The following is a 13568-nucleotide window of genomic DNA, read 5'->3' on the forward strand; positions in this document are numbered from 1 at the left end:
CTTTGTTGTCATTCAACGAGAGATGACTTGTTTTCATGCAAATTTTTTCATTGAGAAATACTGCACCAAACATCTTAGTTAGGTGTAAAATTGCGCTACTAAGATCTCCTCGGCAAAAAGGTCAAAATTAATGACAGATTTCTTGAGTTATTCTGACTATTTTGAGGAAGTGGTTATGGCATCTCAAAATGGACAAACAGTACTATTGCCACTTTTTCTAGTTTTTCAAGCGAAGGTCTTTTAAGGGAGTATGCGAGCTTATGGTTCAAGTGAAGCTGACTGAAGTATGCTGACGCCTTTACAAGATAACACTCCAGAGGTCCATTAAATGGCAGAACATCCACTTCACACGTTCTATCCAGGACAGGATGGCAGAGTAATAGCAGGGGCCCGCTAAATGGTTTGCCCTGCTCTAAACGGACAGAATCCAGACTATTCAAATAGAATCAGGAAAACATTCTTTATTAAACCCCTACAACTCATCCAGAACGCTGCAGCCCGTCTGGTGTTCAACCTTCCCAAGTTCTCTCACGTCACCCCGCTCCTCCGCACACTCCACTGGCTTCCAGTTGAAGCTCGCATCTGCTACAAGACCATGGTGCTTGCCTATGGAGCTGTGAGGGGAACGGCACCTCCGTACCTTCAGGCTCTGATCAGTCCCTACACCCAAACGAGGGCATTGCGTTCATCCACCTCTGGCCTGCTGGCCCCCCTACCTCTGCGGAAGCACAGTTCCCGCTCAGCCCAGTCAAAACTGTTCGCTGCTCTGGCACCCCAATGGTGGAACAAGCTCCCTCACGACGCCAGGACAGCGGAGTCACTCACCACCTTCCGCAGACACTTGAAACCCCACCTCTTTAAGGAATACCTGGGATAGGATAAAAGTAATCCTTCTACCCCCCTACCCCACCCCACCCCCAAAAAAATAAATACAAATATTGTAAAGTGGTTATCCCACTGGCTATCATAAGGTGAATGCACCAATTTGTAAGTCGCTCTGGATAAGAGCGTCTGCTAAATGACGAAAATGTAAATGTAAATGTAAACACCAAAAACCTTGCTTTTTGGGAGAAATCATTACATAAGGATCCGGGCTGGGAGGCAAGAAGTGTACTGATGCATGCTATGATCATTGTGTGCTGTAGAAATGCTAAATTATATTGTGTATTCTAAACTTTGTGAATAACCGCTCTATTTCAAGGAGAGCAGGTCATGTTTTGTATCATTATGTAGGGAACATTATGCCCTGAACAATTACCCACCTTTCCCGGTTATACAAAGGATTTATCCATCAATAATGGAACAATATTACATTCCCTGACGAAAGGGACTCTGCTCCCTGGGGCTGGGTGCACCTCCTTCTAAGCGAGACCACGGAACGTTTCAGCCAATCAGGCAAGGAGCCTCAGCCCCTAGCCCCGCCCTCACTGTCCAGTCGACCTGAACTATAAAAGCATGGCTCGAATAATAACCACAAACGACCTAAATCCTTCTGCTGCCCGGACATCAGCGTAGTTGGTAACTGGAAAGTGCCCCTTGCTTATTGATCCGCCCGATCTCAATGAGTGGAGACCAAACACCAATATTGGAATTTTAATGTCACAATGGCTCTCACAATAAAGATTGCAGATTACGTGCCTGTTTTTAGTGTAATGTAATGTACTTATTGACTCAAATCAAATTGCCTTTTACTTTCCTTGAGGCGCCTTTGTAATGTAACATATGAGGGTGACTCACTGGTACAGTGGGGGAAAAAAGTATTTAGTCAGCCACCAATTGTGCAAGTTCTCCCACTTAAAAAGATGAGAGAGGCCTGTAATTTCCATCATAGGTACACGTCAACTATGACAGTCAAATTGAGAAGAAAAAAATCCAGAAAATCACATTGTAGGATTTTTAATGAATTTATTTGCAAATTATGGTGGAAAATAAGTATTTGGTCACCTACAAACAAGCAAGATTTCTGGCTCTCACAGACCTGTAACTTCTTCTTTAAGAGGCTCCTCTGTCCTCCACTCGTTACCTGTATTAATGGCACCTGTTTGAACTTGTTATCAGTATAAAAGACACCTGTCCACAACCTCAAACAGTCAAACTCCAAACTCCACTATGGCCAAGACCAAAGAGCTGTCAAAGGACACCAGAAACAAAATTGTAGACCTGCACCAGGCTGGGAAGACTGAATCTGCAATAGGTAAGCAGCTTGGTTTGAAGAAATCAACTGTGGGAGCAATTATTAGGAAATGGAAGACATACAAGACCACTGATAATCTCCCTCGATCTGGAGCTCCACGCAAGATCTCACCCCGTGGGGTCAAAATGATCACAAGAATGGTGAGCAAAAATCCCAGAACCACACGGGGGGACCTAGTGAATGACCTGCAGAGAGCTGGGACCAAAGTAACAAAGCCTACCATCAGTAACACACTACGCCGCCAGGGACTCAAATCCTGCAGTGCCAGACGTGTTCCCCTGCTTAAACCAGTACATGTCCAGGCCCGTATGAAGTTTGCTAGAGTGCATTTGGATGATCCAGAAGAGGATTGGGAGAATGTCATATGGTCAGATGAAACCAAAATATAACTTTTTGGTAAAAACTCAACTCGTCGTGTTTGGAGGACAAAGAATGCTGAGTTGCATCCAAAGAACACCATACCTACTGTGAAGCATGGGGGTGGAAACATCATGCTTTGGGGCTGTTTTTCTGCAAAGGGACCAGGACGACTGATCCGTGTAAAGGAAAGAATGAATGGGGCCATGTATCGTGAGATTTTGAGTGAAAACCTCCTTCCATCAGCAAGGGCATTGAAGATGAAACGTGGCTGGGTCTTTCAGCATGACAATGATCCCAAACACACCGCCCGGGCAACGAAGGAGTGGCTTCGTAAGAAGCATTTCAAGGTCCTGGAGTGGCCTAGCCAGTCTCCAGATCTCAACCCCATAGAAAATCTTTGGAGGGAGTTGAAAGTCTGTGTTGCCCAGCGACAGCCCCAAAACATCACTGCTCTAGAGGAGATCTGCATGGAGGAATGGGCCAAAATACCAGCAACAGTGTGTGAAAACCTTGTGAAGACTTACAGAAAACGTTTGACCACTGTCATTGCCAACAAAGGGTATATAACAAAGTATTGAGAAACTTTTGTTATTGACCAAATACTTATTTTCCACCATAATTTGCAAATAAATTCATGAAAAATCCTACAATGTGATTTTCTGGAAAAAAAATTCTCATTTTGTCTGTCATAGTTGACGTATACCTATGATGAAAATTACAGGCCTCTCTCATCTTTTTAAGTGGGAGAACTTGCACAATTGGTGGCTGACTAAATACTTTTTTCCCCTTCTGTACTGGGGTCCGACACATAATGAAAAAGACACAGCAGACAAAAAAAAGACAACAATTTATTACATTTAAAAAATATTAACATGTTGTGTGTGTGTGCATCTATCAGTTACACATACAGTACATACACACAACAAGTAGGTCACATTGGGGAGAGGCGTTGTGCCATGAGGTTCTGCTTTATTTGATTTTTGAAACCAGGTTTGCTGTTCACTTATGCTAAATAAGATGGAAGGGAGTTCCATGCTGTCATGGCTCTGTATAATACTGTACGTTTCCTTGAATTTGTTCTGGACCTGGGGATTGTGAAAAGAACCCTGGTGGCATGTCTGGTGGGGTACGTGTGTGTGTCAGTGCTGTGTGTAAGTTGACTATGCAAACAATTTGGAATTTCCAACAAATTGTTTCTTATAAAGACAAGAAGTGACGCAGTCAGTCTTTCCTCAACTACATAGTATTAATATTAGCCCTCTGATTACAATGAAGAGCAAGACATGCCGCTCTGTTCTGGGCCAGCTGCAGCTTAACTAGACCTCTCCCCATCTTTACAACCATTGAATCTATATGTTTTGACCAAGACAGTTTACAATCTAAGGTAACACCAAGTAATTTAGTCTCCTCAACTTCAACAGCCACACCATTCATTACCAGATTCAGCTGAGGTCTAGAATTTAGGGAATGATTTGTACCAAATACAATGCTCTTAGTTTTAGAGATGTTCAGGACCAGTTTATTACTGGCCACCCATTCCAAAACAGACTGCAACTCTTTGTTAGGGGTTTCAGTGACTTCATTAGCTGTGGTTGCTGATGCGTATATGGTTGAATCCTCAGCATACATGGACACACATGCTTTGTTTAATGCCAGTGGCAGGTCATTGGTGAAAATAGTAGAGGGCCTAGAGAGCTGCCCTGAAGCATCTCTAATGTTTGACATTATAGAAGCTTCCATTAAAGAAAACCCTATGAGTTCTATTAGATAGTTAGCTCCTAATCCTGGATATGGCAGATGTTGAAAAGCCATAATACATAAGTTCTCAACAACAAGTTATGGTCAATAATATCAAAGGCTGCACTGAAATCTAACAGTACAGCTCCCACAATCTTCTTATTTTCAATTTCTTTCAACCAATCATCCGTCATTTGTGACAATGCAGTACATGTTGAGTGCCCTGCTCTATAAGCATGCTGAAAGTCTGTTGTTAATTTGTTTACAGAGAAATAGCATTGTATTTGGTCAAACACCATTTTTTCCAACAGTTTGCTAAGAGCTGGCAGCAAGCTGATAAGTCTGCTGTTAGAACCAGTAGAACCAAAGGCCACTTTACCACTCTTGGGTAGCGGAATGACTTTGGCTTCCCACCAGGCCTGAGGACAAAGACTTTCCTCTAGGCTCAGATGAAAGATTGGACAGATAGGAGTGGCAATAGAGTCAGCTACCATCCTCAGTAGCTTTCCAACTAAATTATCAATGCTATGAGGTTTGTCATTATTGATCGATAACAATAATTTTACCACCTCTCCCACACTAACTTTACAAAATTAAAACTTACAATGCTTTTCTTTCATTATTTGTATATTTTTATGCATGAGTACGATGGCTCACTGTTCGTTGTTGGCATTTCCTTCCTAAGTTTGCCCACTTTGCCAATGAAGTAATCATTAAAATAATTGGCAAGATGGAGTTGAATTTGTCTTTCTGCCCATCATTTTATTTAAATTACTCTGTTTTTTTCCCATGATTATTTATATCATTGAGCTTGGCTTCATAATACATTTTATTCTTCTTTTTGTTGAGTTTAGTCACATAATTTCTCAATTTGCAGTAAGTCAGCCAGTCAGATGTGCAGCCAGACTTAAAGCCACTCATTTTGCCCCATCTTTTTCAACCATACAGTTTTTCAATTCCATGGAGCCTTAACAGTTCTAACAGTCAGTTTCTTAACAGGTGCATGTTTATCAATAATTGGAAGAAGCAATTTCGTAAATGTATCAAGTACAGCGTCTGGATGCACCTTATTAAATCACATCATCTACATAAGAGTCACAGCTAGATATTTTGTATGATCTCTTATACATTATTTTAGGCCCAGCTTTTGGAACTTTGGCTTTCATGGATTTATACACTATATTGTGATCACTGCCTCCAATGGGTACGGATACAGCTTTAGAATAAAGTTCTACAGTATTAGTAAAAATGTGATCAATACATGTGGATTATTTTGTTCCTGTAGTGTTTGTAAACACCCTGGTAGGTTAATAACCTGAACCAGATTACAGACATTGGTTACAGTGAGAAGCTTCATCTTGAGGGGACAGCTTTATGAAAACCAGTCAATTTTCAGGTCCCAAAGAAAGTAGACCTCTATGTTTACATCACATACACTATCAAGCATTTCACACATATTATTTAGATACCGACTGTTAGCACTTGGTAGCATATAGCAACATCCCAAAAGAAAAGGCTTTAGATATGCCAGGTGAACCTGCAACCACAACACTTCAATAACACTTGACATAAGATCTTCTCTAAGCATTACAGGGATATGGCTCTGAATACATACAGCAACACATCCTTCATAAGCATTATTGTCTCTTCAATAGATGTTATATCCTTGTATTGCTACTGCTATATCATTAAATGAATTATCTAAGTGAGTCTCAGAAATAGCTAATATGTGACTCACTTCAGGAAACTAGGTGTATGTCGCGTGTCACTACTTCACTTCTTCACAACGCTCAGAGTTTACGAATGCCCAGAGCGCACTCTGGCACTCCAGATTGAATTTACGAACACATCCGTAGTATAAACAAGCCTTTAGTCTTGAAATCTTTGGTTGTTTAGTACATGGCCTCACACGTGAATCCTTAAAGAGCTTGGTTGGGCTAAAGCTTAAGAGGGTGTGAATGAACGATGCTGAATGGGTGTAGACAAAGAAGTGCTCTCCAGTAGGTGTACCAAAACATTCAAGGGCCATTTTCTCAAAAATGAGGTTTCAAGTTTATCAACTTTTAAAGCAGAATTACTTTCCCATTGTTCCTCAACTGTAGTGTATGATATACAATTTTCTAGCTCTGAGTCTCTACTTTTATCGAATGTAAAAATCACCATTTCAAATTTAGCTACATAAGACCGAATCGAGCCGGTAGGTCACATATATGAATGTTATCTGATGTTAGCAAGTTATTGATTTCATGAACCTTATTTCTAAGGCTACGTATATTCATATGGACTATTTTCAGCCCTTTCCTGGGTAGCTTATCAGATATAGACATAATATGGAAAAGAGCAAACAAAGCAAGAGAAAGAATATATACATTCAGCAGTCCATTAATCAGTTGGTGTGTGTAAGTGTGTGTGTGTGAGCTGCGGGGTTGAAGCTACGAACCCATAGGCTTGGCTCTCTCATCCCTTCCTGGCTTTTGGACAATGAGACTGCTTACATCTGCTATGACAATGTCCCCACTCGCTCTGGCAGCTTTCATGGCTGGGATAAGTTATTTCCTCTTCTGGCACACAGCTTCAGGATAGTCCTCGTTGAGGAAGATGTACAGTCAGGTCCATAAGTATTTGGACAGTGACAAAATTTGCATCATTTTGGCTCTGCACGCCACCACAATGGATTTGAAAGGAAACAATCAAGATGTGCTTTAAGTGTAGACTTTCATCTTTAATTTAAAGTAATTGGACAAATTAACATAATCATAAATTTAATTCTGAGTTGTAATACTTGGTTGCAAATCCTTTGCAGTCAATGAATGCCTGACGTCTGGAACCCATAGACAAAAAAAGTAAAAATAATATATATATATATATATAAACTCTTAATTGTTGACTTTGACACAGATACGCCTACCTCCTGGAGGGTGTTCTTGATCTGGCTAACTGTTGTGAAGGGGTTTTTCTTCACCTGGGAAATAATTATTCTGTCATCCACCACAGTTGTTTTCCGTTGTCTTCCGGGCCGTTTGGTGTTCCTGAGCTCACTAGTGCATTCTTTCTTTTTAAGAATGTACCAAATAGTTGATTTGGTCACACCTAATGTTTTTGTTATCTCTCTGATGGGTTTTTTTTTTCAGCCTAATGATGCCTTGCTTCACTAGCAGTGACAGCTCTTTGGACTTCATATTGAGGGTTAACAACAACAGATTCCAAATGCAAATGCAACACTTGAAATCATCTCTAGACCTTTTATCTGCTTACTTGTACATTAACTAATGAGGGAATAACACACAGCTGGCCATGAAACAGCTGAGCAGCCAATTGTCCAATTACTTTTGGTCCCTTAAAAAATACCCTCAATTTAAAGCTGAAGGTCTGCTCTTTCAGCTCATTATTTAATTTCAACTCCAATATGCAGTGGTAGACAGCTAAAATAATAATAACTTGGTCAATGTCCAAATATCTATGGACCTGACTACGTTCATCTCAAGTTCTTGGCTCTTTCCAGAACAGCTACCTTGTCCTTGAACCTCAGGAACTTTACCACTATTGGCCTGGGCCTGTCACCTGGACCAGTGGTGGGTTTTCCAGTCCTTTGGGCACGCTCCACCTCAATCTTCTTGTGGTCCATCTTGAGTTTCTCTGAGATAATTTCCCTCACTTTGTCCTCAGACTCCGTCCAGGTCTCATGTGGAGATTCTGCAATTCCATCCACAACAATGTTGTTCCGCCTTGATTGTCCCTCGAGATAATCTGATTTCTCTGTCATTGTTATTATGGATTCACATACAGAACTGATGTCCTCTCTCAATGACTTACAGATTGCTGTCATCTTGCCGATCTGATGTTTAAACTCATCGAGCTGACCCTGGGAGAACAGCAAACTGTTCTTCAGGTCCTGGACCTCTATGGTCAGGTTGTCTATTATTTTATTTGTTGACCAGTATTTAGACACAACACTTAAAGCTATTATCTTGTTGTTACAACAACTGCTTTGTCATGGTGACGTGTATGCGGTAAAACTAAGTCAAACGCAGGACACCGAGCCACTGGCAGATGTACTTTACTGACACAGTAATCAAAGTACAAAAAACCCAAAAACCTCCTAACAGGGAGGAAACAAATACTCGCACAACACAGCTACTGCCGACCTCACGAAAAACAATCACACACAATAACCAATGAGAGACAGGGGGTTATAAAGGGAATACAATGTAACATAATGGGAAACGGGTGTAAACAATAAAGACCAAACAAGACAAACACCGAAACATAGATCGGTAGCAGCTAGTACTCCGGGGACGACGAACGCCGAAGCCTGCCCGAGCAAGGAGGAGGAGCAGCCTCGGCTGAATCCGTGACATGCTTGTAGAACTATTTTTGTTCGTTTAAAATATCCTTCACCTGTGATAGAGAGACAATCAGGACCATGACAATGTCTTATTTCATGGTTCAAATAAAAACATTGTTGTGGTACCTTGACACCCAGACTGCAGAAGTTTGCATTTTCCAAGCCAAGTGCCCAAACAGACAAGGATGGAAACCTCAAAGGGGAGGTTTCATCACTTACACGTGGTCAAAAGTTTTGAGAATGACACAAGTATTGGTCTTCACAAAGTTTGCTGCTTCAGTGTTTTTAGATATTTTTGTCAGATGTTACTATGGTATACTGAAGTATAATTACAAGCATTCCATAAGTGTCAAAGGCTTTTATTGACAATTACATTAAGTTTATGCAAAGAGTCAATATTTTCAGTGTTGACCCTTCTTTTTCAAGACCCTGGCATGCTGTCAATTAATTTCTGGGCCACATCCTGACTGATGGCAGCCCATTCTTGCATAATCAATGCTTAGAGCTTGTCAGAATTTGTGGGTTTTTGTTTGTCCACTCGCCTCTTGAGGATCGACCACAAGTTCTCAATGGGATTAAGGTCAAGGGAGTTTCCTGGCCATGGACCCAAAATGTTGTTGTTTTGTTCCCCGAGCCACTTAGTTATCACTTTTGCCTTATGGCAAGGTGATCCATCATGCTGTAAAAGGCATTGTTCGTCACCAAAAAGTTATTGGATGGTTGGGAGAAGTTGTTCGCTGAGGATGTGTTGGTACCATTCTTTATTCATGGCTGTGTTCTTAGGCAAAATTGTGAGTGAGCCCACTCCCTTGGCTCACCCCACACATGAATGGTCTCAGGATACTTTACTGTTGGCATGACACAGGACTGATGGTAGCGCTCACCTTGTCTTCTCTGGACAAGGTGTTTTCCGGATGCCCCAAAAATCGGAAAAGGGATTCATCAGAGAAAATGACTTTATCCCAGTCCTCATCAATCCAATCCCTGTACCTTTTGCAGAATATCAGTCTGTCCCTGAGGTTTTTCCTGGAGAGAAGTGGCTTCCTTGCTGCCCTTCTTGACACCAGGCCATCCTCCAAAAATATTTGCCTCACTGTGCGTGCAGATGCACTCACACCTGCCTGCTGCCATTCCTGAGCAAGCTCTGCACTGGTGGTGCCCCGATCCCGCAGCTGAATCAACTTTAGGAGACGGTCCTGGCGCTTGCTGGACTTTCTTGGGCGCCCTGAAGCCTTCTTCACAACAATTGAACCTCTCTCCTTGAAGTTCTTGATGATCCGATAAATGGTTGATTTAGGTGCAATCTTACTAGCAGCAATATCTTTGCCTGTGAAGCCCTTTTTGTGCAAAGCAATGATGACGGCACGTGTTTCCTTACAAGTAACAATGGTTAACAGAGGAATAACAATGATTTCAAACACCACCCTCCTTTTAAAGCTTCCAGTCTGTTATTCTAATTCAATCAGCATGACAGAGTGATCTCCAGTCTTGTCCTCGTCAACACTCTCACCTGTGTTAATGAGAGAATCACTGACATGATGTCAGCTGGTCCTTTTGTGGCAGGGCTGAAATGCAGTGGAAATGTTTTTGGGGGATTAAGTTAATTTTCATGGCAAAGAGGGAATTTGCAATTAATTGCAATTCATCTAATCACTCTTCATAACATTCTGGAATATATGCAAATTGCCATCATAAAAACTGAAGCAGCAGACTTTGTGAAAATTCATATTTGTGTCATTCTCAAAACTTTTGACCACGACTGTACAGTCTGATACACATAATGCATCTTTCTAGCTGGTGAAAAAGGCGGCCGAGCTTAAGGATGCTAGGCTAACACTAAGTGAACTCATTCCTTCCCAACAGGGGGCGGAAGAGCAAATTGACAAACCATCCAATGCCAGCCATACCCAGAACTAGTTTAGAATACTGTCTGACCAATCAGGCATGATGAAATATGGCTGGAGTGAGATTCCAGACAGAGCAGACTGTTGGGAAACCCATTCAGATGTTGCCTACCGGGAAACAGACAATCTCACCACAAAGCAAGGTGGTTTGGAACTGGGAAAACCCGCTCTTTCTGAGCAATCTGGCCCCTCCCAAGTAACACCTGTCAGGAACAAAGAACTTGACTCCTTGGACACTCTGGAGCAGCTCAATGAGTTGTCCCGTCTTATCAATAAATTTGATCCCAAACATAGAAGTGTTCAAGAATATCTTACAGTTATCTCGCTTTTCTTTAACCCTATTAAACTCCATAAAGTTTTCCTGATCAGGAAAACTGACTCGCTCGGTTCGAGAGTTCATAGGCCGACTACCCATCAGGTGCACAACAAATCAAAATATCAAATCAAATTGTATTGGTCACTTACACATATTTAGCAGATAAATATTTTGCAGGGGTATGGAAATGCTTGTGTTCCTACCTCCAACAGTGCAGTAGTATCTAACAATTCACAACAATACACACAAGTCTCAAAGTAAAAAAAAATCAATTAAGAAACATATTTATGTGAGTTGTAAGCAGCTGCTCACTTAGGTACTGGTGTGGTCCTGTATGCCTGGCATCTGATGAGGACCAGTGTCCTGACTTTTGGTTAGGACATCTCTGTCTATTCCTATGTCGCTGTGGGTTGTCCGACTGTTCAGCACTGTGATGTTTCTTAACAGAGACATATCCATCATGCCACATCTCATTGGTGAGGTCTCTTAGCTCATGGGGTGACATTGTATCTTCAGAAGCTTTGCATATGATCTTTAAATGATCTTCTTCCTTTGCACTTGGTGTATACACCCTTGGAAAGAGGGCCCATTTCATCCTATCATATTAGGTTCTAGGGTCCTCGTGGTGTCCTTGTTTTACCTGAGTGGCTTTCAAGAAAGATTCTGTGAAGTCATACTTAACCGTATATGCATGTTAAGTTCCACACCCCTCCTATGGTTGCTTACCTAGAGAGTAATCCTGACCTGTATCTGACCCCCAATCTAATCATGTGTAACCCTACAAAAGACGTTCACTGCTTGTGTCCTGGTAAACCCTTCATCTTATATAATGTAGATCGTCTGTGCAGCCTTAAGCCGTTTTCTGAGGATGAACGTTGTCAAACTGTAGTATCCGCTAAGGATGACATAACAGTCACGCAGGTTGAGATAGCCGGCGATTCGTGGCTCGTCAGTACCCCGGCCAGCCACGTCATAGTCACATATGATCGTCATGACACTGTCACTAAGCTGCCTCTCCCAAATCAAACTGTTCTCATCCAGGTTCCTGAAGGAGATATAGTACACCTAGGGGATGTCGCATTGTACTACCTAGACTCATTCAAGATGAGATTCTCTATGACGGTACTAAACTCCTTGACTTTAAGCTGACTACCCAGGGCCTGCACATCGCCCCAGTTAAACCTAAATCCCTTAGGACACCCCTCACCCATTCCTAGAGTCCATCAGACACCATCCAATGTGTTTCCATCATGATAGGCTGGATCATCACAGGATGTCTGGCCTGTGTACTCTACCTGCGCTTAGGAGTAGTATGACTGCCAACCATAGTCTCATGAACCGAAGCCTTGCTCCCCTCAACCCCTACCGGGATCCCGACAGGTCAAGGAGAGTAGGATGACCCAGAACACTCCAGAGGACCATTAAATAGCAGAACATCCACTTCAAACGTTCTATTCAGGACTTCACCCAGGGGCAGACTTAGTGATTTGGAGGCCCCAGGCAGAGGCCAGTCTGAGGCTCCCCCCTCATTTAAAAAAAATCTGTTTTATAGTAAAGACAATTTAACTGTAAACATATATTACTTTTTAATTTGCCATGAACACAACCAGTGATTATGTTTCCATCTGATTGTCAAACAATTCACATCAAAAAGTTGGTTACCTTCACATATTCATCCAAAATAATTCCAGCATCCCAACAGTGCACTGTGCACCAGCCAACTTTCCTTCAATTCACAAGTGGCTAAAACAATCTCACTGGAGAAAGCATCAGAGCGAGCAAAACAACCCCCTCTGTCTTACTATACAGTGGGGAGAACAAGTATTTGATACACTGCCGATTTTGCAGGTTTTCCTACTTACAAAGCATGTAGAGGTCTGTAATTTTTATCATAGGTACACTTCAACTGTGAGAGACGGAATCTAAAACAAAAATCCAGAAAATCACATTGTATGATTTTTAAGTAATTAATTTGCATTTTATTGCATGACAGAAGTATTTGATACATCAGAAAAGCAGAACTTAATATTTGGTACAGAAACCTTTGTTTGCAATTACAAAGATTATACATTTCCTGTAGGTCTTGACCAGGTTTTCACACACTGCAGCAGGGATTTTGGCCCACTCCTCCATACAGACCTTCTCCAGATCCTTCAGGTTTCAGGGCTGTCGCTGGGCAATACAGACTTTCAGCTCCCTCCAAAGATTTTCTATTGGGTTCAGGTCTGGAGACTGGCTAGGCCACTCCAGGACCTTGAGATGCTTCTTACGGAGCCACTCCTTAGTTGCCCTGGCTGTGTTTTTCGGGTCGTTGTCATGCTGGAAGACCCAGCCACGACCCATCTTCAATGCTCTTACTGAGGGAAGGAGGTTGCTGGCTAAGATCTCGCGATACATGGCCCCATCCATCCTCCCCTCAATACGGTGCAGTCGTCCTGTCCCCTTTGCAGAAAAGCATCCCCAAAGAATGATGTTTCCACCTCCATGCTTCACGGTTGGGATGGTGTTCTTGGGATTGTACTCATCCTTCTTCTTCCTCCAAACACAGCGAGTGGAGTTTAGACCAAAAAGCTCTATTATTGTCTCATCAGACCACATGACCTTCTCCCATTCCTCCTCTGGATCATCCAGATGGTCATTGGCAAACTTCAGATGGGCCTGGACATGCGCTGGCTTGAGCAGGGGGACTTTGCGTGCGCTGCAGGATTTTAA

General features: G+C 42.1%; 1 protein-coding gene across 1 annotated transcript in view; it reads left to right on the forward strand.

Annotated features, from left to right (window-relative positions):
* The window catches only part of LOC121571382 (sodium/hydrogen exchanger 3), a 64129-nt gene that overhangs the window by 28782 nt on the left and 21779 nt on the right, over positions 1–13568 (forward strand). The gene's annotated exons all lie outside the window — the stretch shown is intronic.

The sequence above is a fragment of the Coregonus clupeaformis genome, chromosome 8 (assembly GCF_020615455.1).
Source record: "Coregonus clupeaformis isolate EN_2021a chromosome 8, ASM2061545v1, whole genome shotgun sequence".
Classification (NCBI taxonomy): domain Eukaryota; kingdom Metazoa; phylum Chordata; class Actinopteri; order Salmoniformes; family Salmonidae; genus Coregonus; species Coregonus clupeaformis.